Below are 16933 nucleotides of genomic sequence, written 5' to 3'. Positions count from 1 at the left end.
ACTGAGAACAAAGAACCAACCAAAATGTCCATAAAGAGGAAAATGGATAATGAATTGTAGACTATTCATATAATGGTATGCTATATAGTACTTATGAGCATGGATAAATCCCAAAAATATATTAGGCAAAACAAAAAAGTTGCAACGAGATATGTATGATACCACTTAAAGTTTAAAACCTGTTAAATAATACTATGTAATAAATAAGAGAAGAGGCTTGTATAAAGGAGGAGTGCATAGAAGGTCTTAATTATATTTATGACATTTAACGTCTTTGAAAGAAGGGCTTGCACAGGTAGAGCATAATGTTAAGATTTGACAGAGGTACATACACTGGTGTTCATTATCAGATTCTCTATATTTTTTTTTAACATCTTTATTGGAGTATAATTGCTTCACAATGGTGTGTTAGTTTCTGCTTTATAACAAAGTGAATCAGCTTCACTGATGTATGCATGTATCCCCAAATGCCCTCCCTCTTGCATCTCCCTCCCATCCTCCCTACTTCACCCCTCTAGGTGATCACAAAGCACCGAGCTGATCTCCCCATGCGATGCATCTTCTTCCCACTAGCTATCTATTTTACATTTGATAATGTATATATGTCAATGCTACTCTCTCACGTTGTCCCAGCTTACCCTTCCTCCTCCCCGTGTCCTCAAGTCCATTCTCTATGTCTGTGTCTTTATTCCAGTCCTGCCCCTAGGTTCATCAGGACCATTTTTTTTTTTTTTCTTTTAGATTCTATATATATGTGTTAGCATACGGTATCTGTTTTTCTCTTTTTGACTTACTTCACTCTGTATTACAGACTCCAGGTCCATCCACCTCACTACAAATAACTCAATTTCATTTCTTTTTATGGCTGAGTAATATTCCATTGTATGTATGTGTCACATCTCCTTTATCCATTCATCTGTTGATGGACACTTAGGTTGCTTCCATGTCCTGGCTATTATAAACAGAGCTGCAATGAACATTGTGGTACATGACTCTTTTTGAATTATGGTTTTCTCAGGGTATACGCCCAGTAGTGGGATTGCTGCGTTGTATGGTAGTTCTATTTTTAGTTTTGTAAGGAACCTCCATACTGTTCTCCATAGTGGCTGTATCAATTTACATTCCCACCAACAGTGCAAGAGGTTTCCCTTTTCTCCACACCGTCTCCAGCATTTACTGGTGGTAGATTTCTTGATGATGGCCATTCTGACTGGTGTGAGATGATATCGCATTGTAGTTCTGATTTCATTTCTCTAATAATTAATGATATTGAGCATTCTTTCATGAGTTTTTTTGCAATCTGTATATCTTCTTTGGAGAAATATCTATTTAGGTCTTCTGCCCATTTTTGGATTGGGTTGTTTGGTTTTTTGATGTTGAGCTGCATGAGTTGCTTGTAAATTTTGGAGATTAATCCTTTGTCAGTTGCTTCATTTGCAAATATTTTCTCCCATTCTAAGGGTTGTCTTTTCGTCTTATGTTTTCCTTTGCTGTGCAAAAGCTTTTAAGTTTCATTAGGTCCCATTTGTTTATTTTTGTTTTTATTTCCATTTCTCTAAGAGGTGGGTCAAAAAGGATCTTGCTGTGATTTATGTCAAAGAGTGTTCTTCCTATGTTTTCCTCTAAGCGTTTTATAGTGTCCGGCCTTATATTTAGGTCTTTAATCCATTTTGAGTTTATTTTTGTGTATGGTGTTGGGAGGTGTTCTAATTTCATTCTTTTACATGTAGCTATCCAGTTTTCCCAGCACCACTTATTGAAGAGGCTGCCTTTTCTCCATTGTATATTCTTGCTTCCTTTATCAAATATAAGGTGACCACATGTGCGTGGATTTATTTCTGGGCTTTCTATCCTGTTCCATTGATCTATATTTCTGTTTTTGTGCCAGTACCATACTGTCTTGATTACTGTAGCTTTGTAGTATAGTCTGAAGTCCGGGAGCCTCATTCCTCCAGCTCCGTTTTTCTTTCTCAATATTGCTTTGGCTATTCAGGGTCTTTGGTGTTTCCATACAAATTGTGAAATTTTTTGTTCTAGTTCTGTGAAAAATACCATTGGTGGTTTGACAGGGATTGCACTGAATCTGTAGTTTGCTTTGGGTAGTATAGTCATTTTCACAATGTTGATTCTTCCAATCCAAGAACATGGTATATCTGTTTGTATCATCTTTAATTTCGTTCATCAGTGTCTTATACTTTTCTGTATACAGGTCTTTTGTCTCTCTAGTAGGTTTTTTCCTAGGTAGTTTATTCTTTTTGTTGCAATGGTAAATGGGAGTGTTTCCTTAATTTCTCTTTCAGATTATTCATCATTAGTGTATAGGAATGCAAGAGATTTCTGTGCATTAATTTTGTATCCTGCTACTTTACCAAATTCATTGATTAGCTCTAGTAGTTTTCTGGTAGCATCTTTAGGATTCTCTATGTATAGTATCATGTCATCTGCAAACAGTGACAAGTTAATGTCTTTTCTGATTTCTATTCCTTTTATTTCTTCTTCTTCTCTGATTGCTGTGGCTGAAACTTCCAAAACTATGTTGAATAATAGTGGTGAGAGTGGGCATCCTTGTCTTGTTCCTGATTTTAGAGGAAATGGTTTCAGTTTTTCACCATTGAGAATGATGTTGGCTGTGGGTTTGTCATATATGGCCTTTATTATGTTGAGGTAAGTTCCCTCAATGCCTACTTTCTGGAGAGTTTTTATAGATTCTCTATTCTTATTCATATGTTTGAGACATTTGCAGTAAAAATTTTAAAATGAAGTAGTCAAATGTCTACTGTCCTCTAAGCTCCAGAAAAATATTGTGTCCAGTATTTGCTAAAGCTGCAGGACAGAAACTAGGTCACATTTTTAACCTTGAATGGTCTCTGTAGAAACAGCAACCACTTTGGTGCAGTGGACATGGGGTTCTGAGAAACTAGTGCTCATCTGGCTCTGATCTTGGGCAACTCAATAATTCTCTTGTGACCTTGAGCAATTCATTTTACTCTGGTCGTCAATTTCCTCACCTCTTCTTCAACCAATACAGCTTAAATCCCCTTGAATTCAGAGGAGAGCCTGAATGTTACAGTGAATCTTAAAAATAATAACAAGGATAGCTTACCATTATTGCTACATGCCAGAGATTCTGGTAAGCACTTTAATGAGGAGGATTAAAAGGTACAATGCATTTGTGTCCTGTTATTATCTCTAATCTATACATCAGAAAACTGAGGCTTAGAAAGGTTAAATAACTTGCCAGTGACACACAGACAAAGGAGGGATTTTAACCCAGATATATCTGTCACTTTCTGACTCCAATGCCCATGCATAGTCTTAACTAGACCCGAGGACCCTTGCTTGGTCAGATCCACACTATTAGTAAGTACCCCTCCTAATATTCGGAGTAGGGTGGCCACGTAACTTATTCACCAAACTGTGACACTGAGAGTAAAAGGGGGACTATTAATAATTATGCCAGGCATAAACCAGGACTGTCCCAAGCAAACTAGAACACAAGGTCACCACATTTCTGACTCTCCAGCAAACAAGTTCCAGCAGGATTTTTAGAGATACCATACAAGCACAGTGGTTTTCTAGTGGCAATCAAGTGGGTCATTTAGATACCCAGTCTAAGGGTCTGCTGCTCTAGTAGCACCAGAAGTACTCCCAACCCAGCTGGCAGAAATAGCTGCTGGAACAGTGCCTTCTGATGATGTCTTCATACACAGGTGTTGCCCACAGAGGGACACAGCAGCTGCTCCGAAGTCCTTCCACAGTTTCTCTCTTACCGTCCTATTCATATTCTGGAACACAGAGTTTCTGCTTCCTCACTTGCTGAGGCATTTAGGAAAATCCAGTCTGCTGAGAAGGCTCTCACTCCTGGAAGCCTTGGATGGGATAATGTCGCCCTCTAGTGTGATCAAGGAGGCAGGGAGCACAGACCTGGTCAGGAGGAGGGTGCCTCACAGAAGTGAAGGCGAGGAAAGCAGTTCTTACCAAACAAGCATATTAACAAGTTTTCCTATTTAATTCTTACAACAACTTTACAAAGTCCATTCTTATGTTATCCATTTTTAGAGATAATAGAAGTGCTCAGAGAGATTGAGTAACTTATTCAAGCTCATACTACTAGAAAATGGATAGAAGTTTAAACCCCAGTCTCTCTAGTATTAAAACCCATGGTCTTTCCTTGTATCATTCTGTAGGCCATATAAAAACTGGGTCTTCAAATATTCAAAATATATTTTGGAACACTATTTAATGCCAGAAATCGAAGTTAAGAATAGATTTATTTATTCCATAAAGAGACCTCAGAGTACTTTAAGATGAAGTATGTGTACCCATCCGTGTGTGTGTGGGAGGACAGGGGTGGGGGAGGAAGTGGAAACAGTCCCTAGGTGCCTTTCCTTATGTGATTCTTTCACTTATAATGGCCTTCTACATCTTTGTTAATATTTTCCTATATCATTCATAAAAATTCAGCGTTCCTTACCAATCCTTGTCTCTCACTTCTGAAGCACCTACCACTTTTCTTAGTGAACTCAGTATTACAGTCATCATCACATCGAATTCCTCCATCCACCATCCATGTATTACTTAGTAAACTACCTGAGAGCTGAGACTGTCTTACTTTTTTTCCACTTCAAACCCTTGAACTTCTATCACAGTGCTCCACAAAGAACAGACCCTCAAGGCATTTGCAGAATTTGGACTGCAATAGATGTTGGTCACTGTCCTTGATGAGATTTTAATTCCAAGACATTAATAGCTTCTTCCAACTTGATAACACCCCACTGTGTCCTCTTACAGAGGAAATTAGCCAAGTTAAATGTCTAACAGCCTGGCAAGATCAAAGCTCTGCTAACTCACATCCAGATACTGGTGAAAATATAGGTCAATGAAACTTGGAGTTGGGAAATGGGCTGGAGGTGTGGTCTCTCTCCTCATCTCAAGCGTGGAGGATGTGGGCCAGTGTTCCGCCATGCCTGTCTCGGTCTTCCTTCATTTCCTCATCCTCCTCCCTCGGTATTTGGTGATTCTCTTCTACCCTAGCACCATCTACCCTCTCATTCAATTGCTCCCTTAAATAGAACCCCTCTGCTTTTTCCTTTCCCTAAATGGCTTTCACTGATCCTGACTGGTGTGTCCTCTATGTTTAGGGAAATGTGACTAACCTCCTGACCTCTAATTCTGCCACAGACCAGCTGTCTTCCATGTATTAACCCTGTTTAAGCAAGTATTTAAATCCCTGGGATGCTCAGTCAGCAGCATCAACATCAGCAGCACCATCTGCTGGGAGTTTTAACCCCTGGCTCCCTGGGTTGTAATGGTGGAGGTGGATTAGAAACCCAAGTTTCACATGGGGCTAGGTCTAAGCCACATAATATCTTAATGTTCCTCTGCAATTCCAATCATTCTAAATGTTGGCAAAGTAAGTTTTGATATTGAAAATGTAGAATTTTAGTACATTTATGTTAGTCTCAGCGATATATAATAGCAAAATATTAGAAGCAATTTATATATTCATTAAATACAAAATTCAACCCTATGAAAGCACAACCAAAACATTTTGAATGGCTTTATAATATTCTGTGGTTTTGAAGTTATATTTATTAACCTGGAGAAATGCTTAAGTTATAATGTTAAGTGGAAAAGAAGTAGGATATAAAAATGAATTAAAACCTAGTAACCATTTTGATGTATTTTCATCCATTTTTTCCTGCACCAATATTCTTAAAAATATAAAAAGAGAACTTCCGTTAGTTTAAAAAGCACTTTTACATATTCATAGTAATACCAAATCAATGCAATACGATAGCTCTGCTATAGGTATAGCGTGTTAACCAGCATAAACCCACAGCTAACAGGTGAGCTAAACCATTTTTATTGTTTCCTCCAGTTCCTAGAACTCTTTTTTCTACTACCAATTTTTCAACACTACCACCATAAAAAAAACAAAAACAAAAAACAACAACCCTTTCAATTCTCTTCTTTCTTCTTTTTCTTCCCAAAGTCATCCCAGGCCCTCTTCTTTGCACCTGAGTCTCAGATAAGGGGAATAGAAAAGCGGATCAGAGCAAACATTTCTCCCATTTCATCTTTTCACTAAGACACTCCTCCTTACATCCCTGAAAATACACAAGGCACTGTCACTACAGAAAAACTGGTGGCCCATGAGTTCACAATTCCACTAGAGATGATAGTCCCACCACTGCAGTTTCAGACAAGATCAGAATTTTGTATAGTAATTGCATAATTGCCTAATTCTGGCAAAAAGACAAATATTATACATGCTTTTAACAACTGTACTATAATAAGGCACTCTCAGACCTTTGGCATGTATGCTGAAAGGATTTCTTATTCCTTTCTCCTGCGTTTGTTTTCAGGATAGGAAGAGACACTGAGAGCTCATATGACATAACACTTGTCCCTCCAGACAGCTGAGTATTTTCCACAGATAGACGACATTTACTTGGAGAAGTTTCTTTAATATGCATTTAGACAGCAGATGTTTAAAACACAGTTCAGCCCTGTCAAACAAAGAGCCATTTCCAGTCGTTTCACTTGTATTCAGAACGTAATCAGGTCAGAGGAATACCCCTAGATAACATTAGAGTAAAAAAGACGTTCCGTATAGGCCAGTAACAAAGCCCATCCAATGTGGCTTGGATTTAAGGAGGAAGTATGCAGAGGAGAGGGACAAGGAGGTATAGATTTAATCAATTCTTTGATAAGTTTTCCATTTTTATGAAACCCCACAATTGATTATTTTTTCATTGCTCATAATCTATTATAGCACGCACACATATACACCACCTCCCAACTGTGGAGATTAAGTTCCCAAATATCTACAAAATGGGAGCAGTTGAATGTGAGAAACTTAAGAGCCTAAAGCACTAGGAGTTGGCAGACCAAGTTTAGTATTGAACTTTTAGAAGTCCTTTATAAATAAAACTATAAAACAGCACAGTAAAAAAAGACTATCAATGACTTTTTGTACAATTTAAATTAGTAATAATAGATTTGTACTTAATAGAGAAGAGATAGTACTTATCAAGTCCTACTGGTCTTACATCTGTAATGTTTCTGACTGACCTCTTGCTTTCCATGGCTCCCCAAACCTTGGCCTACTCCTGACTGGTATCTTTTACTCACCCTACCTAAGAAACCAAGAGGAGGAACAGGACAAGTGATGGAAAGATTCATTTAATTTGGAATATAGTGAAATTAGTGTGCCCAAGAATTTCACAGAGGCAGTCAGAAATAGAGGACTAAAAATAAAGAAAGAGATTGGGGTAGAGTTAGACGTTAGGGAGTCATCTATGGATGGAATAATGAAAAGGAAAGGAAGCACCTAGGGCTGATGCTTGGAATAATTCAAGGGTAGTGGAGAAAGAAAGAAAAGGAACAAACAGGGAAGAAATAATTTTTCCTGAGTCTTTTTCAACTCTTCTGAAGGTTCACAAAGGCCAAGAGAATGGAATTTTTAAGAAGAAATGGATGCTTATCATGAGTAAATGTGACAGAAACGTTGAGGGAAATAAGGACCAAGGTCATTGATTTGATATCTGGGAGTTGGCCGACCACCTCTGGGTTTCTGGACCCACTACTCCACTAACCTGCTTCCCTCCAGGTCCAGAGGGTCTAAAGAGTGAGTGAGAAAGGAGGGAAACAACAAGAATTTTCCTTTCCTTCACTGTCAAATTTGTTATTTCCCTTTCTTTTGTCTTCTCTTTCAAGATGAGAAGGTAATGGAATCAAATGAACATTCTACAGAATGAAAGAGGCTTAATCATGTCCAGTTAAGAGTTGAACTACTTATTCAATTACTCATATACATAAATAAATTGGCCATTACATTTCCTTCAGTCCCAGTTATATTTTAATTCTTTGCATACTTCAAAGACATTTTTATTAATGACTATGAACATAACTATCTGAATGATAATGAAAATTGAAGATTCTATGAGTCTAAATGCCAGAGTTGGGAGGCCAATTAGTGGTCATCTAGACTTACTGTCTACAGAAACCATATTTTCTTCTATGGTGTTTCCAGAAGTAGTAGCAAGGAAATCTCTATGTGGTCTGTTTTTAAATACTTCTAATAATTTAAAAACTCTCCCATTTATTGTTCTGTGTGTCTTTAAAGGAAGGAAAACTAAGAACAGAGGGTAGCTATTAAAGAGAGGCTCAATAATTCCTCTCCCATATGATAAAAGTTTTCAAACATTTGAAGGGCTGACATATTTGTAAGTCTTCTTTAATGAATTCATTCAATAAACATTTTATTGAGGGCACTGTGCAAAGATGATAAAAGCTGCTCCACCCTCTAAAAATGGGAAGTTGCAAAAGGAACCTAATTTTTTGTATCCTCTCACATCCCTCACTTAGCCTACACATTTCCTAATGGCTCCATGCCTTTTTTTTTTTTTTAATTTTTTCCCCAGAAGTATGCCTATGAGCTGGCCTGCATCAGGACAGTAGAAGAAACATTTGTCTTTTGCCATCTTCACATTGAATCCAGTAGTCACTGTCACGTAGTCTGTACGTGGCGAGTTTGTTAAGTCAGATGTTTGTGGTGATTGCCAAAGATATCCCCTTGGTTCTAATGGAAGGCATTACTATATACAACTGAAACCCTGGTCTTGTGGAGAGCATCCAAGACTGTTCAGAAACAACTGCTTGGCCAGTTGTGCTGAGGAGAAACCCAATCTGGAGGGTTAAAAGAAGTAGCACATTCTCATGCTGTCAGCCTCTCTAGCAAATCTTTCCTCCCTCCTATGGGGGAAAAAATGGAAGCTGTTACATGGATCATTGGGTCAATGCCTGAATCTAACTTCCTGATCACAGGGTAGAGAATTCAAATAGTCAAAACATAAAGTCTTTCTTTTTTAAACCTGGTATAGAATGTAAACTTTCCAAACTTATCTGATTTTTGGTAGATAAGAGTTGACAAACCATCAAGGGTATAAGCAAAAAGTTTGGCAAGAGTATTTTTGGCTTAGAATAAGACTCTTAAAACAAAAGAGTTCCCTTTTTTTTTCCCCTCATAGAATATTTTATAGATGTGGAAATACTAAAAATAAGGATTAAAATTTCCACAGAAATAAATATCTCACAGCAGGATTCTCCATACTATTTCCTCTCCATATGTTTAGTACCTCATTTTGACACATCATTTGTGGTCTACTAAATTTAGACTAATCAGCTTGGCTATGTAGTTGCAAATTACTAAAGAAAGCCAAGCTTATGGAAGGGAAGGTGTGTGTTGTTCTTTGGGTTTTCTTAATTTTCTCTATTAACAGGTAAAATATTGGGCTTCCCTGGTGGCGCAGTGGTTGAGAATCTGCCTGCTAATGCAGGGGACACGGGTTCGAGCCCTGGTCTGGGAAGATCCCACATGCCGCGGAGCAACTGGGCCCGTGAGCCACAACTACTGAGCCTGCACGTCTGGAGCCTGTGCTCCGCAACAAGAGAGGCCGCGATGGTGAGAGGCCCGCGCACCGTGATGAAGAGTGGCCCCTGCTCGCCGCAACTAGAGAAAGGCCTCGCATAGAAACGAAGACCCAACACAGCCATAAATAAATAAATAAATAAATAAGTAAATAAATAAATAAATAAATAAATATTGAGCTGCATGAGCTCTTAAAAAAAAAAACAGGTAAAATATTGAATAAAGTAGTCAAAATAAGGAAAGTACTTAGAATCGTATTTAAAGACAGCAAAGTAGCAAGTACTTGCTACTTCAAGTAATTTCATGCCTCTCATAAGATGATATTTATGGTGATTTCTTCTATATATAAAAAATATGTAGGCAGCCCTACCAGAAAATAATGCTAGGATGACATAAGATTCATCTGGCATTCATGCTGTTACTACTAATGACATACAAATATAGCCATATGTTTGCAAGCTTTTCTGAAGCAAAGTCTGTACTGTATCATCTCTATGAATCCGCCTACAGCACCAAGTGTGTACATAATTACAAAAAAGGATATACTTCTTGTGCTGGTCATTTGCCTGCTTGCTCTCAGATTCATTCCCATTCTTCCCTAGTTCTGCCTGTATCTCAGGATCTACATTTCCCAGGGTCCCTTCACAAGTGGTTTCTCAGTAGGTTTGGCAAATGGGAAGCCTTGCTGGATTACTTGGGAGTGGGAGACAGAAGTAGTCAGGGCATTTTACCCTCTCCTTCTCTGCTTTGGTGGCATCTCTGGCATTGGCTATGTTCCCTCCATAACACCAGTTCCCATGGGATAATCATTCCTATATATTTCAGATCTCACAAGATAGCCACTGAGAGGTTCCAGCTCCCAGTAGATGGCTCAGCTTCTGAGCCCTGGTAGCACTCTGTCCTCCCTACATTCCATCCACCCGAGTGGTGGTAGCAGTTTCCTGCTTTTCCACATTTTTTAGGATTGCCGCAACACCTTCTTATTTGGCTTCCCAGTTCTTCCATTTCCTGTAACCAATCCCCTGCATGAAATTTCTTCTGTTTGCAACGCCCGAAGTGGTTTCTATTTTTCTGAATGGCTCCTTACTGATACAGCTCTTGGTATCAGGAATGGTTGCAGGAAACTGATATTCAACATGGAACCCTGAGATTGGGTTGTTATCTGTTTGACCAGGAATGCAGTGAAGACCTCTTCACAGGCAATAAATGAACACCAGTAAGTTGTGGCATGCAGCAGCATCATGATTACTTAATAAGCTGTGGTTTCTTGAGACTAGTACAGGGTTAAGACAACGCTTTGGCCAAGTAACTGATGCACTTGACCATTATGATAATAATCATGATTAACAAGAATTATTAGATGGTATGGATGCTTCTGATTGATCTGAAGAGTATACACAAAGAAAAAGATAAACCTAACACCTTAAACTTTTAACATAAAACCTTAGGCTTCATAGCCACATTCCATTGCCCTGTAGTCACAGGGCAGACATGGCTGATAATACAGACTGAAAAGTTGCAACATTACTTAAATGTATAGTCCTATTAGTTATTTTATGCTAAGATAAGGGCTCTGGATGCAAAGGAGCATTTCACTGAGACTTTGGATGGTAACATTTGCGCAGACAGAGATGAGGCTGCAAACTCTGAAATTTCCAACTTCCTGAATCTTCCTAGCTAGCAGTAGTTCTCCCCTTGTCAATTTGTCAATTTAACATCTCACCCAAGGCAACCAACCCTCACTTGCATAAAACCTTTGCATGACTTCACTTGTGGCATTTGCCAGAGAAGAGGATGATTATTCCCCATAGAACCCATTCTAACCATCCATCATTGTCTCTAGTCTCATAACAAAAGTTCTATCCCAACATAGCCCAGATGGAAAAGCTGGTACAGGACCTGCTCCAGTGAAAGACAGCAAATACACCAAAGGAGTTGCAGAATTTTGTCAGTTCATATTGAAAGAAGTCTTGAAAACATGTATAGGAATATGTCTTAGTCCATTCCGGCTGCTATAACAAAATACCACAGACTGGTAGCTTATAAACTACAGAAATTTCTGACAGTTCTGGAGACTGGAAATCCAAGATCAAGGCACCAGGGACTTTCCTGGTGGTCCAGTGGTTGGAACTCCGTGCTTCCACTGCAGGGAACACGAGTTCGACCCCTGGTCAGGGAACTAACATCCTGCAAGCCACGTGGCGTGGCCTAAAAAGACAAACAAACAAACAAAAACAAGATCGAGGTACCAGTGTGGTCACCTTCTGGTGAGGGCCCTCTTCCTAGTTCATAGATGGCACCTTCTTGCTGTGTTGTCACATGGTGAAGAGACAAAGGATCTCTCTGGAGCCTCTTCTATAATGCACTAATCCCATTCATGAGGCATCCAACTTCATGGCTTAAGCCCCTTCCAAAGGTGCCACCTCCTAATATCACAAACTTGGCGGGTTAAGATTTAAACGTATGAGTTCTAGGTGATGTGATCATTCAGACCACAGCAGAATATATTCTAAGACTATTCAGAAGAATGGAGTTCAGAAGACTGAATCAGTGTGAACGTACTGACATGGGTACACCTGCCTGGGATTCAGGATTAAGTGTGTTGACTGAAGCACCAGGGGGTGGGACTAACCCCGTTAGGTTAGTAAAATAATGCCGAAAACATGTGAGGCAGAGATGGCAGAATGTGCTTGGCACACTGAAGAACAGTGCTATCAGACAGAAATATGAGCCACATTTGTAATTCCTAGCTTTCTAGGATCCATATTTTAATCAGTTTTTTTTAAACTATCATTTCAAGTGCTCGACAACCACATGAGGCTAGTGGCTACCACACTGGGTAGCACAGGCATAGGCAAAGGCATCTGGAGAATCCTAGAGATGAGACTCTGGAACGGGTTCATAATGTACAAAGTGCTTAGCCGCTCCCAACCACACCCTCACCTTGAAGGGCCCAGAAGACATTCTTTTGCCACAGTATTAAGAAATACATCTGCGACAGGAGCGTATTTGTGTAAAGGACACTGGCGTCCTGTTACATAGCAGCATTAGGTTGTGGTTGTATTGACGCTAAAAATGGTTAGACATAAAGAAGGGTTCTAGGAAGATGGCAGAGTAGAATGCACCAGGAATCTGCCTCTCCACCTAGACAACAATTACACTGGCACAATCTATCTGAGAACTCTGGAGTCTACTGAAGACTTGAAACTTCCAGGGGAAGGCTTGGAAGGTAAATCAGGATTAATTTTGGTCAGTGTCAGCTCTTAGCATAGTAGCAGCTACCCCACCCCCAGCCGCATGGCGGGCAGCTGTGCACCTGTTCCTGGAGCAGCCAGCGCACAGCTTGCAAGAGGCAGGGTGAGCAAACAGAACCCAGTTCTCCAAGTATTGGGGATCTGTGCTCTGACTGCCAACTGCTGCCTTTGATCACAGAGGTGCAAACACAGGGAGATCAGCTGGGTGCTTTGTGACCACCTAGAGGGGTGGGATAGGGAGGGTGGGAGGGAGACGCAAGAGGGAGGAGACATGGGGATATATGTATATGTATAGCTGATTCACTTTGTTATACAGCAGAAACTAACACAACACTGTAAAGCAATTACACTCCAATAAAGATGTTAAAAAAAACCACAAAACACAAAGGTGCAAAGTAAGAGGCAGCCAGTGCTGTTGCACCTCCCCTCACTGTTGCAAGCCCCTCCCCCTCGGGCTGAAGTGACTTCCAGAAAATATAAAGGGTTGGTGCCCTTCCCCCTGGAAACATCACAGCACAGCCTGTGCAGAGGAATACAACAGAAGAAAACAACTTTCCCAAAGAATTATAAGACCTGGGCTAACATTATGACCAGGTACTGGAGAACCATGTGGAAGTGGATTTTGAAAGCGCTGGGCCAGAGAGACCTCAGTTAGAGTACATAAGAAACAATTTATTGACACAGTGGCACTCTCTAGTGATTCAAAATTTAAAGTCTTATAGCAGGGAGTCCTGGAGGCAGTCCTAATATGCTTCTGGCATGACTCCTTAAAACTAGGCGTGGCAGGTCCTGTTCCTTGGGAAGCATACTCTGAGACGGAGATTAGTGTGCAGGAAACTTATTACTTTAGGAAGTGCTCTCAGAATCACACCCCGTGAAAGGAATTAGAACTGGACCAAGGGAGAAGTTGGGTTACAGTGAAGTCTCAACAGAGGCACCATGGGGAACTCTGAACATCTGGTGGGTTGGCCCTTCAGAGTTGCTGAGGTGTGGACTGAGACCAGGCCTTCATGCCCACGCTGCCCAGGCACTGGATGTAGGCTGCCCCCAGGAACGGGCCATGTGGGGCTCACCATGCTAGTGTAAAGGTTCACCATACTGCCATGAGAAAGTACGGGTGCTACTACTACAAAATGGGAGGCAGGAAGAAGCATGTCTGGAACCCACGGGATTCACTGGGCGGCTCTTGGTAATTTCATGCCCAGGGATGGGTTAGCAGACTGTTTACCAATGGCCCAACAAGCATAATACATCTTGTTGGGATGAAGGTCTGGGTCACCCAACGTTAGGGAAGCAACCTAGACCACTGATGTGGTGGTGCAAAGCTAGACGTGGAATGCATGATGGAAGAGGGAGGATGACATTAATCATAGATTAATTGTAGCCTCAGCTCCACCAAATGTTTCTTGCTTTCTGCACCATCTCCCACCCCATTTCTCCACTATTATTGTATGGGATACCTGCAGGAACCTGCTTAGTGGATTTGATAGGTGTACAAACATGGATAGGAAAAGGAATTAACACCCATGGAGCAACCCTTGCCTCATGGGAGATGGGACTCCACAAACAAATCCTCTCCTCTCCTACCCCTCACGGAGACAATTTTGAGGTGCATTCCATTCAGCTCTTCAGAGGGTCAGTGGCAGGTTTACGCCCCAGTTGCCCACAGAGGATTAGCTCAACAGTGCATCCTTGACTTGGCTTTCCCTCCTTCCCTGTTTCATTCTTCCTAGTGCCCTACTCTGCTTTCTTGGGATCACTTCTTCAAATAAACCACCTGCCTGCAAGCCCTTGTCTTGGTGTCTGCTTTTTGAGAGAAACATTTCATGAGATTTAGTTTCTTAAATTCATTTTACCAACGAGGATGTGTTTTGCCCAAGATCACATGGTGGAATGCAAGGTCACCTGGTGAATGTCTTGATTGCCCTGTGTGTCTTCTTAGTAAGCCAGTATCCTGAAACCTGGTCCCTTCAAGATCCACTTCAGAGGTGAGTGATTCTACTTTTGGAGGACTTCCAAAATGCTGGCCAACATCAAGGCCTCTGTAAAGAGATGGTCCTCAGGGTCAGTGACAGGCTCACAATGGGTCCTTAGTAGAAAAGACAAATCAGTAGGCACTGAGCTTTCAGCCTAGAGATTTGATGTTCTTAGCAATCTGTTCCAAAATAATCTGTCAGTATCTTCCCTAAACACTTGTTAAACTGGGCAGTTCAGTTTTTTATTGTGTTTCACTCAAGAATAATATTGAATTATTCATTCAAAAATAATCTGGTCCCAATCACACCATGCGTTAATATCATTTTTCTACTGAATATCCCTAAACATAGCTTTCAGAATTCCTAATTATTTCACTGTGTGCCTTTCCCTCTCCTCTTCCAAGATTCTAAGATTTAAGATACCTTTAACTAAAACACTTCACTATTTTCTCCTTAATCATAAATAGAAGAGGATTTGGAAAGTGAATTCTTGGAGGATGGGGAACCTGTCCAACTTGTTCATAGCAGATACTTAAATGTCTGTTGAATGAATTTACTCTAAGTCTTGGCAGGTTCACCTGTTGAGATTGGTCAATACTGGTAACTCGGCACATCTGTCTGATGGTTGTCTATCAGTCAGGACGGGCTAGATTATGCTGTAATAACAAACGTTTACTGAATTAAGACACTGAGATTTGGCAATTGTTTTTCACTCACACTACATGTCCTATGTAGTTCAGCAGGGGAGCTCTGTTCATCATTACTCAAGGATCTAGGATGAGAGGTTTGATCTCAACATACGTTGCTATGATCATCCAGGCAAGAAAAGGGAATATGACAAGTTGCACACTGGCTCTTAGAGCCCCGCTCAGAAGTGACACATGGCCCTCTGCTCAGATTTCTTCAGCCAAAGCAAGTCTCATAACTATGACTATTTTCCAAATCTATTCTAAACAAAGTGTTAGTTTTCTAAACAAAATGTAGTTTTCACCAGGAAAAAAAAATGTAGTATGAATTTGTAATTTTTGCCTGACCTTGGTTCCCAACTTCACTTTAGAAGAGATACGCTGACCTTAAAGCAGACCTTTAAACTGCACACATAAAGAGTAAAAAACCAAGACAAAGGTATGCAGTTGCAAAATGGCCATTTATTGCCTACAGGGGAAGGAACGGGAGGGAGAGAAGGGGAAGTACACAGGTGCGAGGAAACAAGCATATATTTAGCCCTATACATCATGTGTGAGCAGTACCCAATCTCCAAAATGGAAAAAAGTATTTTGTCATCTGACATAGTAGTTAAGGTTCTTAAGCACCTCCCTCCTGAGCTGCCACAAGATTTAAAAGGCAGGACTGCTTTGATTAGTCAATGTTCACATTAATGAAAAAATACTACCACCCAACTGTGTCCTTTTGCACGCATATTTTGTACAGTGTCTATTGTGAAAAACATCTCAGCTGAGCAGTTTGGTCAAGATACAGACCTCATCAACTGTTTAACCGTAATAAATAGAAAAATAAAGCAGCTGGTGATTTTGTCAGAGAGAATGTGTTCCATAAGAGTAGAACCACTTTCTCCGGGGATGACAGAGTGTTAAATGATTAGAACACCACAGAACCAGTCTATCAAACATTAAACACTAGTAACCTACAATTACATGGCACTTCATTAAATCTTCTGATTAAAAAAAAAAGAAAGAAAATCTCAGATTTTAAACTGATTATTAGAACACAATAACAAATTGATTTAGGGCTTGGCTTTTTCTTAGGACAAAAGCAAAGTAAATACACAACCTAAAACAGTAGAACCTGTTTTGGAATAGCATCAATAGAAACTACCAAGTTTGCAAGGAAAAAAATTACCAAAACTTCTTGTTCAGTTTTAAACTCATGTGCTTTGCTTTCCAACCATTAAATTAGTTACAAAAACACTTTAGAGGTCACAGAATGACTCAAATGTAGGCAAAACAATGGATTATTAATTTAATGCCAAGAAATTAAAATAAATGAGCCCTTCCCTATTCAAATGGTAAACTGAGTGGAAGAGTCAGTCATCTCATGGACAATTAGTTGGCACTTGTTTTATGGTTGAAAGAAATCACAATAGAAAAAATATATAAATTAATCCACGGTGAATTTGACCAACACCCTGGCCCTTTCAGAGAGAAAAGGTACATACACACTCTCAAAAAAATCCCCAAACAAAAAACCACCTCCCTCCATGCCACCCCACTCCACTCAGACAACAAATCCAAAAGTTGAAACATTCA

At 40.0% G+C, this 16933-nt stretch overlaps 1 pseudogene across 1 annotated transcript in view; it reads right to left on the bottom strand.

Moving 5' to 3' along the window:
* LOC309627459 (solute carrier family 25 member 16 pseudogene) overlaps window positions 1–15677 on the bottom strand; it is a 252225-nt pseudogene extending 236548 nt beyond the window's left edge. The window contains exon 1 of the transcript XR_014249457.1: window positions 14596–15677. The product of XR_014249457.1 is annotated as a solute carrier family 25 member 16 pseudogene (transcript). The remainder of the gene's footprint in view (window positions 1–14595) is intronic.
* Window positions 15678–16933: the final 1256 nt, after the last annotated feature.

The sequence above is a fragment of the Balaenoptera borealis genome, assembly GCF_965194805.1.
Source record: "Balaenoptera borealis genome assembly, chromosome: 4".
NCBI lineage: Eukaryota > Metazoa > Chordata > Mammalia > Artiodactyla > Balaenopteridae > Balaenoptera > Balaenoptera borealis.
Note: the sequence above shows the minus strand (reverse complement) of the source record. Positions and strands in the feature narration are given on the sequence as shown.